Here is a 17,395-nt window from a genome sequence, read left to right on the forward strand (position 1 = left end):
GCTTCTAACTCAACCAATAGTGCCTAATAAGAAACACTGCTGAAAAGCCTACAACTAATGTTTTAACCCTGCTTAATTAACCTTTTTTGTTTTTTTGGTTTTTTTTAACTGACAGAATCATGGCCATTTCTCAGACAACTACCTCAAAACATCTACACACAGTGTTGCTCCTGCAGGCAATCCGAGACCAAGAAACTCTCCGCACCCCCATCAGCAGGAAGTAACCAGAAAGAACACATCACTCCTCATCCTTTTATAACTATAGGGCCTGGAATGACAGAGCAGGAGCACCATCATCTCAGACAAACACCGCCACTTTCAGTTCCAGCTCCCATTCTAGTCTCATGCATTTCAAGGAAATCACTTCTCTTCTAACTACAAGCAGCCAGAAAGAGCAGACAGTAAAACACAGATAAGACAGCTAAGGCACAGAGGGAGGTGGGGGGAAAGTCTCTTGGGTAACTGCCAATCTTCACTCCCTTTCGAAAGAAATTTTCATGTTTCTTCTTTCTTTAATTCTTACAATACCAATTATTTTTGATGAGTTAATATAGTTAACATATTCTTTTATGTTTTTTAAAGAATGGTTTCAGCTATGATTAAACCCGAAATTTACTGTAAACTTCAAATATTGAGGACTGACTACTGAATACCTCTTATAACTCACTCTTATTTAATAATTAGGATTACAGTATAAAATACTGGCCAAAAAATAGATCTTTCACAACCGTGCATTCTGTTCTATAATGCTTTTTCCCCTAAAAGACTTGAGCTACTTCTAGAAATATGGAGGCCTAAAGATTTAGAAAAACACTTTGAAATACTGAATAAACTATAACAGAAGTCCAAAAGAAGGAAAATCCGCTGGGAAAGAACAAAACAGGAAGAAGGAACTATTAGTAAGCAAGCACTGAAGCTCCTGAAACTCTCACAGTGTTGGAACTGAACTTTTTGAATAATGACAGAACCCTTGAAGGTTACAACATTAGCACAAGGGTAGGTAGAAAAATATCTTATCAGCCAGCAAGGGATTATAAGATGATATGATTAATTTTCTACAGGCCTTAGGTGGAAGCTGCGGGTGAAACAAAGGCTCCCCTACAAATTTATAGCCACAGCAATGTCATCATGTGGAGTTGGATTTCAAATGTGTACTCCTGGAAGGGTCTGGGAAACCCCACCCTGAAATATTAAAGTACTTCCAAGTTGGAGGAACATCCTCAACCCAGGAATTTTAGGATTTCCTTAGGTTTCAATGAATAGATGTATAAAACCAAAAATTAAATAAAGTTGAGGAGAAAAATAGCAGACTGTAATACAGATTGCATACAAACAGATTATAATACAAACTGTAATACAAAATATATAAAGGTTATATTCAAGGAGATGATGCATGAGACTCTTCGCATAACTGATGAAAGTAACCTTTAATATTTTAATTCAGGAAGCATAAAAAATGCCAAGCAGAATAAAAATAAATCTACACTAGATACATTACAGTAAGCCTCTGACTACCGAAGACTATAACAACTTTAAAAGAGCCATAGTGAAAGTTCAGATAATTTACAAAAGATCTAAAATTAGACTCCAAAGAATTTTCAAACAAAACACTAATTTCCAAAGGAAGTACAATTGATTCATGTTGTCCAAGGTAGTCATGGTCTAATTAAGTTGCTGAGAATACCAAATTAGCAAATACTGAACCATTACTTCTAGGGGAAATACAGGATTAGGGTCCTATGACCCGGTGGTTACATTTTCATCAACTGATCAATATATAACCTTATCCCAAGATGGCCAAATAGTAACAGCTCCAGTCTGCAGCTCCCAGAGTGACTGATGCAGAAGACAGGTGATTTCTGCATTTCCAACTGAGGTACCTGGTTCATCTCACTGGGACTGGTTGGAGAGTGGGTGTAGCCCACTGAGGGCGAGCCAAAGCAGGGCGGGGCATCACTTCACCCAGGAAGTACAAGGGGTTGGGGGATTTCCCTTTCCTAGCCAAGGGAAGCCGTGACAGACTGTACCGGGAAAATCGGGACACTCCCACCTTAATACTGCACTTTTCCAATGGTCTTAGCAAACGGCACACCAGGAGATTATATGCCATGCCTGGCTCAGTGAATCCCATACCCACGGAGCCTGCTCACTGCTAATGCAGCAGTCTGAGATCGAACTGTGACGCAGCTTGGCTGGGGGAGGGGCGTCCGCCATTACTGAGGCTTGAGTAGGGACACAAAGTGGCCGGGAAGCTCAAACTAGGTGGAGCCCACCACAGCTCAAGGAGGCCTGCCTGCCTCTGTAGACTCCACCTCTGAGGGCAGGGCGTAGCTGAACAAAAGGCAGTAGAAACTTCTGCAGACTTAAGTGTCCCTATCTGACAGCTCTGAAGAGAGCAGTGGTTCTCCCAGTATGGTGTATGAGCTCTGAGAACGGACAGACTGGCTCCTCAAGTGGGTCCCTGACCCCTGTGTAGCCTAACTGGGAGACACCTCCCAGACACATCCCAGTAGGGGCCGAATGACACCTCATACAGCTGGGTGCCCCTCTGAGACGAAGCTTCCAGAGGAAGGATCAGGCAGCAATATTTGCTGTTCTACAATATTTGCTGTTCTGCAGCCTCTGCTGGTGATACCCAGGCAAACAGGGTCTGGAGTGGACCTCCAGAAAACTCCAACAGACCTGCAGCTGAGGGTCCTGATTGTTAGAAGGAAAACTAACAAACAGAAAGGAATAGCATCAACATCAACAAAAAGGGCATCCACACCAAAACCCCATCTGTAGGTCACTATCATCAAAGACCAAAGGTAGATAAAACCACGAAGATGGGGCGAAATCAGAGCAGAAAAGCTGAAAATTCTAAAAACCAGAGCACCTCTTCTCCTCCAAAGGATCGCAGCTCCTCGCCAGTGACGGAACAAAGCTGGACAGAGAATGACTTTGACGAGTTGACAGAAGTAGGCTTCAGAAGGTCGGTAATATCAAACTTCTCCAAGCTAAAGGAGGATGTTCAAATCCATCGCAAGGAAGCTAAAAACCTTGAAAAAATTAGACAAATGGCTAACTAGAATAAACAGTGTAGAGAAGACCTTAAATGACCTGATGGAGCTGAAAACCATGGCACAAAAACTACGTGACGCATGCACAAGCTTCAATAGCCAATTTGATCAAGTGGAAGAAAGGATATCAGTGATTGAAGATAAAATTAATGAGATAAAGCAAGAAGACAGGTTAGAGAAAAAAGAGCAATTTTTACTCTTTTGAACAAAGCCTCCAAGAAATATGGGACTATGTGAAAAGACCAAATCTACGTTTGATTGGTGTACCTGACAGTGATGGGGAGAATGGAACCAAGCTGGAAAACACTCATCAGGATATTATCCAGGAGAACTTCCCCAATCTAGCAAGGCAGGCCAACATTCAAATTCAGGAAATACAGAGAACACCACAAAGATACTCCTCGAGAAGAGTAACCCCAAGACACATAATTGCAAGATTCAGCAAGGTTGAAATGAAGGAAAAAAATGCTAAGGGAAGCCAGAGAGAAAGGACAGGATACCCACAAAGGGAAGCCCATCAGACTAACAGTGGATCTCTCGGCAGAAAGTCTACAAGTCAGAAGAGAGTGGGGGCCAATATTCAACACTCTTAAAGAAAAGAATTTTCAATCCAGAATTTCACATCCTGCCAAACTAAGCTTCACAAGTGAAGGGGAAATAAAATCCTTTACAGACAAGCAAATGCTGAGAGACTTTGTCACCACCAGGCCAGCCTTACAAGAGTTCCTAATGCTATCCCTCCCCCCTTCCCCCCCCCCCACAACAGGGAGTTAATGGGTGCAGCACACCAACATGGCACATGTATACATATGTAACAAACCTGCATGTTGTGCGCATGTACCCTAGAACTTAAAGTATACAAAAAAAGAGCTCCTGAAGAAAACACTAAACATGGAAAAGAACAACTGGTACCAGCCACTGCAAAAACATGCCAAATTGTAAAGTCCATCAATGCTAGGAAGAAACTGCATCAACTAACAGGGAAAATAACCAGCTAACAATCATAATGACAGGATCATATTCACACATAACAATATGAACCTTAAATGTAAATGGGCTAAATGCCCCAATTAAAAGACACAGACTGAAAAATTGGATAAAGAGTCAAGACCCATCAGTGTGCTGTATTCAGGAGACCCATCTCATGTGCTGAGACATATATAGGCCCAAAATAATGGGATAGAGGAAGATATACCAAGCAAATGCAAAGCAAAAAAAAAAGCAGGGGTTGCAATCGTAGTCCCTGATAAAACAGACATTAAACTAACAAAGATCAAAAGAGACAAAGAAGGCCATTACATAATGGTAAGGGGATCAATTCAACAAGAAGAGCTAAGTATCCTAAATACATATGCACCCGATACAGTAGCACTCAGATTCCTAGAGCAAGTCCTTAGAGACCTACAAAGGGACTTAGACTCCCACGCAATAATAATGGGAGATTTTAACACCTCACTGTCAATATTAGACAGATCAACAAGACAGAAGGTTAACAAGGATATCCAGGACTTGAACTCAGCTCTGGACCAAGTGGACCTCATAGACATCTACAGAACTCTCCACCACAAATCAACAGAATATACATTCTTCTCAGCACCATATCACACTTATTCCAAAATTGACCATATAGTTGGAAGAAAAGTACTCCTCAGCAAATGTAAAAGAACAGAAATCACAACAAACTGTCTCTCACACCACAGTGCAATCAAACTAGAACTCAGGATAAAGGAACTCACTCAAAAACACACAACTACATGGAAACTAACAATCTGCTCCTGAATGACTATTGAGTAAATAACAAAATGAAGGCAGAAATAAAGGTGTTCTTTGAAACCAATAAGAACAAAGACACAACGTACCAGAATCTCTGGGACACATTTTAAGCAGTGTGTAGAGGGAGATCTATAGCGCTAAACGCCCAAAAGAGAAAGCAGGAAAGATCTAAAATCAACACCCTAACATCACAATTAAAAGAACTAGAGATGCAAGAGCAAACAAATTCAAAAGCTAGCAGAAGACAAGAAATAACTAAGATCAGAGCAGAACTGAAGGAGATAGAGAAACAAAAAGCCCTTCAAAAAATCAATGAAGCCAGGAGCTGGTGTGTTGAAAAGATCAACAAAATTGACAGACTGCTAGCAAGACTAATAAAGAAAAAAGAGAGAAGAATCAAACAGATGCAATAAAAAATGATAAAGGGGATATCACTACTGATCCCACAGAAATAGAAACTACCATCAGAGAATACTATAAACACCTCCATGCAGATAAACTAGAAAATCTAGAAGAAATCGATAAATTCCTGCACACATACACCCTACCAAGACTAAACCAGGAAGACATTGAATCCCTGAAAACACCAATAACAGGCTCTGAAATTGAGGCAATAATTAATAGCCTACCAACCAAAAAAAGTCCAGGACCAGACGGATTCACAGCCGCATTCTACCAGAGGTACAAAGAGGAGCTGGTACCATTCCTTCTGAAACTATTCCAATCAAGAAAAAGAGGGAATCCTCCCTAACTCATTTTATGAGGCCAGCATCATCCTGATACCAAAGCCGGGCAGAGACACAACAAAAAAAGAGAATTTTAGACCAATATCCCTGATGAACAATGATGCAAAAATCCTCAATAAAATACTGGTAAACCAAATCCAGAAGCACATCAAAAAGCTTATCCACCAAGATCAAGTTGGCTTCATCCCTGGGATGCAAGGCTGGTTCAATATACGCAAATCAATAAATGTAATCCATCAGATAAACAGAGCCAAAGACAAAAACCACATGATTATCTCAATAGATGCAGAAAAGGCCTTTGACAAAATTCAACAGCAACTTCACGCTAAAAACTCTCAATAAACTAGGTATTGATGGAATGTATCTCAAAATAATAAGAGCTATTTATGACAAACCCATAGCCAATATCATACTGAATGGGCAAAAACTGGAAGCATTCCCTTTGAAAACTGGCACAAGACAAGGATGCCCTCTCTCACCACTCCTATTCAACACAATGTTGGAAGTTATGGCCCGGGCATTCAGGCAGGAGAAAGAAATAAGGGGTATTAAATTAGGAAAAGAGGAAGTCAAATTGTCCCTGTTTGCAGATGACATGATTGTATATCTAGAAAAACCCATCGTCTCATCCCAAAATCTCCTTAAGCTGATAAGCAACTTCAGCAAAGTCTCAGGATACAAAATCAATGTACAAAAATCACAAGCATTCCTATACACCAATAACAGACAAACAGAGAGCCAAATCATAAGTGAACTCCCATTCACAATTGCTACAAAGAGAATAAAATACCTAGGAATCCAACTTACAAGGGATGTGAAAGACCTCTTCAAGGAGAACTACAAACCACTGCTCAAGGAAATAAAAGAGGATACAAACAAATGGAAGAACATTCCATGCTCATGGGCAGGAAGAATCAATATCGTGAAAATGGCCATCCTTCCCAAGGTAATTTACAGATGCAATGCCATCCCCATCAAGCTACCAATGACTTTCTTCACAGAATTGGAAAAAACTACTTTAAAGTTCATATGGAACCAAAAAAGAGCCCGCATCGCCAAGTCAATCCTAAGCCAAAAGAACAAAGCTGGAGGCATCACACTACCTGACTTCAAACTATACTACAAGGCTACAGTAACCAAAACAGCATGGTACTGGTACCAAAACAGAGATATAGACCAATGGAACAGAACAGGGGCCTCAGAAATAACACCACACATCTAGACCCATCTGATCTTTGACAAACCTGACAAAAACAAGAAATGGAGAAACGATTCCCTATTTAATAAATGGTGCTGAGAAAACTGGCTAGCCATATGTAGAAACCTGAAACTGGATCCCTTCCTTACAGCTTATACAAATTAATTCAAGATGGATTAAAGACTTAAATGTTAGACCTAAAACCATAAAAACCCTAGAAGAAAACCTAGGCAATATCATTCAGGACACAAGCATGGGCAAGGACTTCATGACTAAAACACCAAAACCAATGGCAACAAAAGCCAAAATTGACAAATGGGATCTAATTAAACTAAAAGAGCTTCTGCACAGCAAAAGAAACTACCATCAGAGTGAACAGGCAACCTACAGAATGGGAGAAAATTGTTGCAATCTACCCACCTGACAAAGGGCTAATATCCAGAATCTACAAAGAACTTAAACAAATTTAAAAGACAAAATGAAACAACCCCATCAAAAAGTGGGCAAAGGATATGAACAGACACTTTTCAAAAGAAGACATTTATGCAGCCAACAGACACATGAAAAAATGCTCCATCATCACTGGTCATCAGAGAAATGCAAATCAAAACCACAATGAGATACCATCTCACACCAGTTAGAATAGCGATCATTAAAAAGTCAGGAAACAACAGGTGCTGGAGAGGATGTGGAGAAATAGGAATGCTTTTACACTGTTAGTGGGAGTGTAAACTAGTTCAACCATTGTGGAAGACAGTGTGGCAATTCCTCAAGGATTTAGAGCTAGAAATACCATTCGACCCAGCAATCCCATTACTGGGTATATACCCAAAGGGTTATAAATCATGGTAGTATAAAGACACATGCACACGTATGCTTATTGCAGCACTGTTCACAATAGAGAAGACTTGGAACCAACCTAAATGCCCATCAATGATAGACTGGATAAAGAAAATGTGGCACATATACACCATGGAATACTATGCAGCCATAAAAAAGGATGAGTTCATGTCCTTTTTAGGGACTTGAATGAAGCTGGAAACCATCATTCTTAGCAAACTATCGCAAGGACAGAAAACCAAACACCACATTGTCCCTCATAGGTGGGAATTGAACAATGAGAACACTTGGATACAGGGAGGGGAACATCACACACTGGGGCCTGTTTTGGGATGGGAGGATGGGGGAGGGATAGCATTAGGAGAAATATCTAATGTAAATGATGAATTAATGAGTGCAGCAAACAAATATGGCACATGTATACATATGTAACAAACCTGCACGTACACATGTACCCTAGAACTTATTTTATATATATATATAACCTTATGTTATATGGGTTTCTGTTATAACACATCTAATTTAGTATATATTGTTGATTCATTAACATTGACTTCACAGGCAACAGCACTATGATTCATGCCTGAAAGAAGTTTCTCTAATGCATGGATTTTCTCCATAAGACACATCACAACCTTATTGCCCTTAGGAACACTAGGAAGCACTTCAGCAGTATGCTTGAGGACCATTTTAAACAATAAAATTACCAACAAAAAGCACAAAAATACAAAAATATGTGGCACTAAGTAGGAAGCAAAAAAGACACTTGTTTACAGTATGCAAACTGAAGAAAGAAGAAAGAGCATTAATTGCCTTGTCCTGCTTCAGCTGGGAACACGCACATTGGGCAAAATCAATTTTTACTGCTCTGTTCATGTCCTGGAATAACCATGAAATTGCCCCAACTATTGATTTTTCAGGTTACCAATTTTAGAAGGAAGGAAAATTTGTAAATAGAGAGTCTTAGGATAATGAATATCAACTGTATTTCATAAGAAACAAAATTATGTCTGACATAATGGAAAGCTTAGTGAGCATAGAGATTAGTAACCACATGGGTAAATCCAGAGAAATACTGATTATACAAGATAATCGTAATGTTTAATTTTGGAAATAAGAAGGCAGAACTAGCATACACAATGAAAATACAATACAGACAATGGAGCGACTGAAATTCAATATTTTAAAATCTTTGTATTATTCAGAAAGAAAACATTTCTGATTAAACTGACATTAAATAAACTACCCATGTTAAAATGTCAAGGGTACTGCTGAAGAAACAGTGTGTAATTTCCAAAACAATAAAGGAAGAAATGGAGTGAATCACTTAATAAATCCAAAAAGCAGCAAAAGAGAAGTGAATCACAAAGAAAACAGACCACACAGAAATTACACAATAAAAGGACAGAAATATCCCCAAAATGTCGGGATGGACTAAGAAAATATTAAAACAAATTACAATGATGTGCTTTAAACAGGACTTTAAGACATGAAGGCATAGAAAGGCTAGAGGTAAAAAGACAGAAAAAGTTATGCCCAGACAAATACTGTCCTAAAATAAGCAGCTACATCTTTATTAGTATCAATTAAAACAGACTACATAAAGCAGTATTATAATTTTTTAAGAGGGGTCACTATAAAATGATAAAAAGTACATTCATGAATTGATGAAATAATTATAGATTTCCGTATACTTCTAGCATAGCTTCAAAGTGTCTTTGTGTATGCATATTTCACACCGACAGAAATTAACAAGTCTTGGGAGATACTAATAAAACTCTTTCAGTTATCTAACAAAACTACATAAGGAGACAGAAGTATGAAAGACCCTATTAAGAAGTAGACTTTAATAATTATACAGAGAATTATGGCTAGTTATGCCCCAATAATTTGAGAATACACATCTTCCTCAAGTATATGAAAACTCATCATGCATTGGGTCATAAAGCAAATCTGATAAGAGATACCAGACAAATCCACTATCTAACCATTATTCAATAATTTGCTAATTGATATGTGAATTCTCTTCATGTTACAAAAAGAATGGATAAATGTTAGTATATTTCTACAATGAAAAACTATATAGAAGTGAAAATGAATATCATGAATGAATTCCAAATATCATTTTGATTAAAAAAGAAAATAGCAATATAATTCCACACATAAAATTTAGAAATATCTAATATATAGCTATATCTTAGGAATGTACATGTGGTAAAACATAAACACATGGAAATCATAAACATCAATGTTTAGATAGTGGTACTTTTGGTGGGAGAAGGAAGGTGAGTTGGTAATATTTTATTTCTTAAGCCTAGTGGTAGGTAACTGTGTTTGTTTTATTTCTTGTGGTTTTTAGGGAGATAAAGATTAAAATTACATAATTTTTAAAAATTATTCAAATAAAAGATTAGATTAAGAGCTTATGGTCCTTGTTCCATAAGATTGTATCTTCATTTTAAAAAGGAGGGTTGTTTGAAAATTAAAAGAAAAAAAAAGCTCGTATTAAATATAAACAGATGTTCCTCAATGTACAATGAGGTTATGTTTGGATAAACCCACTGTAAGTTAAAAATATCCTAAGTTGAAAATCCATTTAGCACCTAACCTACTGAACATTGTAGCTTAGCCTAGCCTTCAAATGTGCTCAGAATACTTACATTAGCCTGCAGTTGGGCAAAGATCATCTAACACAAAGCCAATTATGTAATAAAGTGCTGAATATCTCATGTAATTTCTTGAATATTGTAATTTAGTGAATACTTGTTTAAATATACAGTATTCAATAAATTACATAAATATACTGTACAGTATTCAATAAATTATACATTATATAAAGAATGATTGGAATAATGGTTGTATGGGTACTCAAAATATGGTGTCTACTAAATTGCATATCACTTTCACACTATGGTAAAGTAAAACATTTGAAAGTAAATCGCTGCTAGAATATGGAGAACACTGTCAAGAATGTCTAACAATATTATTACTGAACATGTTTGTGCTTGATACAAATTTAATATAAAGTAGCAGCTTTTCAGGGCTCTGTTTTCACATATTCTTTTCCTAAACTTTATGTATACCGTTAAAATACGAATTTGAAGTTTATACAATGTCAGTAGCTACTTACTCTGAAATTCCTGTTATTTTGCATATAACATTATATACTTTTATGTACTTTACTATAACTCTGTTTACATGTCTAATTCTTCAACTAGACTATGGGTATCCTGGTAATAAGCATGAGTCCTAATCATCATTGTATCATCAGCCTAGTATAATGCTTAACAGAAGTGAAATATTCGATATCTTTAAGTAAAGGAATAGTAGAAAAGTGTTCTTGCAGTGTTATATGAGTTGTGGAGAAAAAAGCACCACTGATGCTGGGGAAGAAGACTCAGTTATACATTTAAATTTACAAACAAATTTATACCAAAAGAATGCTGTTTATTTGTGTTACATATTAGGATTCCACATACAATTTCATTCGAAATAAAAGGGCTCTGCTGCTGAAAGAGTTAGAAAACTAATGTCATAGATGTTCTGCAACATTTTTACTTCATGAACTGATATAATTAAAAGTACAAATATATCAGCACCAAAAATGTAGGAAGGAGAGTCTCAGAAGAAAGGGTAGCTCTTAAAACTGAGTACATTTAGCTTTGCAAAATAGATTACCCTTTTTAATTTTTCCCATTTTGACGTGATCATGAAACCTCATCACAGGCCAAAATATTGCATAGTATTTCAAATCTGGTTCATAACTCAATTCAGTAGCTGAATTGATGCTATTACTTTCCACATCAGCAGTCTATTTTCTCCACTTCAGCATAGAGAATCCTCACTTATTGTAGTATACATAGAGGATAGTTATTTGAACAGCAGACACTTGAATTTAAGGGAATCTCATATCCTGGTTTTAGAAACTACCCAATAGTTACAAGCAGGATTTAGACCTAGGGATGTTCTCATTTCTGGCTTACCACAGAAGATTCGTCATCAGAGAAATGCTGGTGTCATAAGCTAACTGGGCTACATATACATATATGAATGTATTTGGCAGTGGTGCTTTGGGCATCCTTTGTTGCAAAATGAATTCCTCTATCTCAAAAGTAATTTTCCCCATGACTCAATGGATTATTATTCCTATTGCTGCCACTGCTGCCAACGTTAATGCTTTAATACCTTACTTAACCAATATTCTCAAGTATTACGGTGTTTCACATAAAGACATTTTAAGCTGTGGTTCAGGTTCAATTTTAAATGCCTAAACTTCTTTTTTTAAAAACTGGGAATACCTTAAAAATAATTTATGCATCCTTTGAGTAATATACAAAATGGTACATATTTTCCTAATCACTCAGAATCCATCTGATAGTTGTTAATAACTGTTATTTGATGTAACTGATAGTTTTCTGTTTCCTCCTTTGATGTCAGGCTGTCAATTGTCACTTCTATTGTTTGTATACCTATGTCTTCTAGCCCTCTCTCTTTCTCTCTCTCTCTCTCTCTGTTGTTAATATGAAGGTCTAAGAAATAATTAAAGATGGTAGATTTTGGAAAAAAATAAGTCAGTAAGTTCTGATTTATAATGACAGGTGGGCCAGAGAGCTCACATAGCTAGAGACAGAACTAGGGCAGTAACCCAATCCTCTCATTCACAGTCACTATATTTTCAATACCTGATCTAGGTAGTAGGATTCTTAAATGGAGGTATTCACTTCCTTGGGTTAGATTTATTCAGCCCCTGTGGGGTTTAGCACATACCACTATGCTTGCTTTTCAGTTAATATAAACCATAACCCTGACTCTGAGAAACTCATTTCAAAGGTCTCCACTAATGGCATCAGGTTTCTTTCCTTGTCCTAAAATCCATGCAAAAGCAAAAAAACTACCTCACTTGGACCTTGAGATTGATAAATAAGGAAATCAATAAATAGCTGAACATTTAGATTTAAAATTTTCAAAAAGTATGAATTCCCTTCCTTCCAATTTTACAAAATCAAAATTTAAAATATTACATCATACAAATGTACCTTTTAAATGGGAATATATATGAAACAGACTTGTCTTCAAGAGAATCCAGGCTAGCCTTTCCCATAAAGTGATTGTGCAGATTCATATCTTTTTCAAACTCCTTTTAAAGCAAAACCCCAAGCAGACTATCAATATATAGAAAAAGTAGTTCTGCATAACCCATAGGACTCCATCAAACATAACTTAATTGTGCTGTAAGTTCTAGAGGCACTGCAGAAAATGAAGAGACTTCAGAGCCCAGCCTAGGTCGTTTACTCTATGCTTACAAGCCCTGTGGCTTTCATAGCTTTAATTTCCTCTTCTATAAAATGGAGATAACATCATTTGTCTCCCAGTGCTGCTTTGAGGATCATAGATAATGTATACAAAATCCTCAGCACAAAATTTGGCATATAGTAGTTCAATAAATGAGAGCTATTGTAATTACCTCCTTGTGACTTTGCTAAGTCACCTACATTAATTGGGTAATAATAAAAAGTCTGAATGTCTCTTTAAAACATTAATATAATTTCTTTTGTTTGTAGTTACACTGTTGACAGAGAAAGTGTGGAAATCAGCTATGTCTTAGATCATTGCTTTGAAATCTAAATAAGAATCATTAGGGTTCAACATATTTATTGTACATATAGAAGGAAGCCTTGCTTTTAGAATTGAATGCAACTATTTTCCTGAATAAAAATTGTTATACTCAGTTTACCATAGAAATTCATAGTAGAAATATGTCCCCTCTGCCTCTCTGAAATGGATGGAAAAACACCAAGTGAAAATAAGTTATCCAAACATAGCATGGCAGAAGCTATTTTATTCCAAGTGTCAAAAGCAGGATTATGCAATCTCCTGGGTACACAGAAGTTGGATAAAAAGCAGGTAAGAGAAAGGAAATAAAAATGTTCCACTAGCAGCTGCCCTAGAACAAGGCAGCGGTACCAATACTATAGATTGTTTATTCATGCATTTGACAACAAGTGGCATTTTGCATCCAACTTTCCTCCTTTTCAGCTCACAGCATCTTAAGCATTCTTCGTATATTTAGGAGAAGTAGAGTTTGGGATCAGAGACTCACAGGAGGATTATCAGAATTGAAAGGAACTTTACAGATAATTTGTCAACCTCCTCATTTTACTGATGTGAAAACTGAAGTCCAGAGATGAATAACTGAGAAAAAATTGCTGAATACAAGAATAAGGAGGAATTCGAGTCCATCGCAACTCTTATTTCCCTCTTTGCATTTTAACTTTCATAGAGAATTGCTCAGAATTGGCCCTCAAATGGAGTCAAATGATGAACCATAAATAATTGTTATATTTAATACTTATTATAAAACATTTTACTGACTAGTCAGGCCATAAATTATAGGGCTACTGTCAAGTAAATTTTAAAAGCAAATTTGAAATATTAATATCTTAGTCAAAATACCATTTTTCAGCACTATCAAAGCCTCAGAGACTAAGAGTAATTAGTTCTGTTTTAGGATTTAGAGAGATTCAGAAGATTCAAAATGGGTAACATATTTATAAGGTAGCTGGCAATCTTTGCCTATAACACAGTTTCAGCTGTCTGGGTGACTATGGAAGGAGACAACACCAATCTAGAACATCCACCTCTCTACTTTCAGAATATGAACAGTACTTATTACCTACTTTGTTGGTTCTTAACCTTTTTCAGGTTAGAATCTCTTAGAGAAAGATGACAGCTATAGACAGTCTTCCCAAGAAAATGCATATGCTACCATACAAAATTTTGCACACAATTTCAAAGAGTTTAGCAAGTCCACAGTGGGATCAAGAATTGCTGTTCTACAATGAGAACATACGGGCACAGGGAGAGGAACATCACACACTGGGGCCTGTCAGGGGGCGGGGGGCAAGAGGAGGGATAGCATTAGAAGAAATACCTAACGTAGATGACGGGTTGATGGGTGCAGCAAACCACCATGGCACATGTATACCTATGTAACAAACCTGCACGTTCTGCACATGTATCCCAGAATTTAAAGGATAATTAAAAAAAAAAATGCTGTTCTAGCATTCATCTCAGTTAATATATGCTTCCTTGTATTGTTATTTATTCCCACCCATGTGTGTCCTGGCTTCACTAGATCAAAAGCTGCTCAAAGTTGGGGATGGATCTTATAACCCTCTATGTATCCATAGCCTAGGTGCATTGTTTAGCCCATGGTAGAGATTCAAATATATACTAATAATTAAATCTTAATAGAAGGTAACTTATTTTGTGCCCACTATGGGCCCAGTGCTGTTTAAGGAAATGAGGATTCAAAGATTATAAATATAAAAGCCATCCTTCAACAACTCACAGTGTAATGAAAGAGATAAATAAGTAAACATATGATTACAATGGGAGGCTTGGAGAGGCTACAGATGGTAAAACATGGGGAAAAGAGGACAGCATAGAAACTGGTGGGAACTGATACTCTCAAATTCCTAGTTTTGGAGGGGATGGTAGGTTAGAAGATTAGGAAGATGGAAAACCTCCTGTAAATGAAGCACGCTTGAGCTAAGTCCAACAACAACAAAATGAGTTATGAGTTACCCAGAAGAGAGGTAAAGCTGTAGAGAAGAAAAAAGAGAGAAAGCGAGCAAGAGAGAGCGACCGCGTGCGTGTCAGAGAGAGAAAGCTTGGACCAGAAAAGTATCCCTTACTTTTTTACTATTGTTTCATCCCTATAGTTAATCTAACCCTAGCCCCTAAACACCTTGTGTAAATATTGCTCCAAAGACAGTAGTCAAAATGATCATGCTAATCGAATTGTTCCAGCACAGTCTTCTTATATACTATAACAAAGGGATTTTTGCATTTATAAAGGTGACAAGTGTTACTCAAGATAGGGCTCAACTTATTTATGGAAGAGGGCTCTGAGTCCATATGTCATTCTCCTGTTCTATACTCCAAGAAAAAGGTCTGGACTGAACATATTCCACATAAATGAACCAAGAGACTTAATCACAGCCAGATGGTATGAGTCAAGTTAAAGCTCCTTTTTTTTTTTTTTGGTAGACTGAGGGGAAGTTAATCGTTCACTTTTGTTGGGTATTAAACTATTGATAACAGTACCATTAACTTTGATTACAGTCAGGCATTCCTTTCAGTTGAAGAAAATTGGTCAGTATAATAGTTATCTTGTTACCAGAAATTACATAAGGTAGATTTAGACCAAAAATAACTTGATTAGAGTAGGAAACAAAAACTCCTTTAGAGCTATTACCTCAAATACTTCTAAAGGTTCTGGGAAAAGGGATACGATTTGTAATTTATTTCCTCATACTTAAAAGCATGTTCAAAACTTTACAATTTAATAAGCACTTCCATTTCATCTTCACAACAGCTTTATAAGGTTGGCAGGTCAGTTATGCATTACAGATGAGTAAACTTTGCAGGAGGCTATATGACCTGTCCTAACTCACAGGCTTAAGATAAACTGGGATTAGAAATTGACTTGACTCATATTCCAGTGCTCTTCCCTTTATTATGCTAATACAACTACACTTCCTTTATTATCCTTTAAACTGTAGTGATAAGTAGGCCTTTTAGTCATCTACTATGTTGATGAAATGACCTATCGGTTCCCATCAAGGGTTCATATTTTATTCTCGGCCACTCCGACATATGATATAATGTTAACAATATTCTCAGTATGGCTTACATAATTCTTTCACCAAATGTCTTTCTATATTGTAGGCTTACCAACGAATGAAGCCAAAAGAGCTTTAACATGAGCTATCAAACAACTACTATTACTCACATTTTATTATTTTGCCAAGTTTCATTCAGTGGCAGTATACCAAGCTATTCTATTTTCCATAATACACACTCCTTGAAGAACAGGAATTACAACAACATTTCCGTTGTGAAAAACAATTTCATCCTTCAATTCAGGGCTTTAGACAGCTTGGTTCTAAACTCTGACTTCATTTCTTAAGTGGGAACACAGGTGCAATTGATGAATTTTATAGCTTTAGGGAACTATATGAGTTTCATGTGTTAAATCCTATCATTAAGCAAGCAATCATCTTAGTTTGGAGGCTTGGTGTTAAGCACTTTACCTCCTTACCGGTCACCTCCACCCAGGAAAAGAAGTGAAGTTCAACAAAAGCTATCTGCCCTAGTACTGCACTCAAAACCTACACCTACACCCTAAACCTCTGGCAAACTCCTGTTGCCTTGCCTCTGTTCTCGCACAGTTTCCCAACAATTTCAAAGAGGACGAATTCACTAAAGGACAGGTGACAGAAGCTCTCACAGTGGGAAGGCTCGCGCTCTAAATCTCAAACCAGTGCGGCGACTCCCCTGACCATTCCCTAAAGCAGTCCCACCTCCCCTGATTCTAGGATGGCAGCGAGTCCCAGGAAAAAAAAAAAAAAAAAAAAACAGAAAAACTAAAACCAAGCTGCTGGGCTGCTGGAGCCCACCAATCGGTGCCAGCGCTCTCACCCCTCCACAGCTAGACCAAAAAGGTCACTACCAGGCACCGCCCAGGGTCCCAACCTCTGCCCTCCCCCCCTTTCCCTATGCCCTAAGAGCAGCTTTTCAAACAGGAAAGGATACTCCCCATATTCGACATGGTCCCACGACTTTTCTCGGGAGGCGAGTGCCCGGGGCAGCAGCACGAGTGGGATGGGAGGGCGCCCGGAGTCTGCGCTAGTCCTGAATAGCCGGCACACGCAGCTACTAGGTTTGCAATCCCGTTTCCTGTTTCTGCTCCTGGACCGAGGGGGCGGGGCCGG

General features: G+C 37.6%; 1 long non-coding RNA gene across 2 annotated transcripts in view; it reads right to left on the reverse strand.

Annotated features, from left to right (window-relative positions):
* The window catches only part of LOC129024947 (uncharacterized), a 50,246-nt gene extending 32,909 nt beyond the window's left edge, over positions 1-17,337 (reverse strand). For both annotated transcript variants that reach the window (XR_008497142.2, XR_008497141.1), the window contains exon 1: positions 17,217-17,337. This is a non-coding gene — a long non-coding RNA (uncharacterized LOC129024947). The remainder of the gene's footprint in view (positions 1-17,216) is intronic.
* Between the last annotated feature and the right edge of the window lie 58 nt (positions 17,338-17,395).

This window comes from Pongo pygmaeus, chromosome X, assembly GCF_028885625.2.
Source record: "Pongo pygmaeus isolate AG05252 chromosome X, NHGRI_mPonPyg2-v2.0_pri, whole genome shotgun sequence".
Lineage (NCBI taxonomy): Eukaryota > Metazoa > Chordata > Mammalia > Primates > Hominidae > Pongo > Pongo pygmaeus.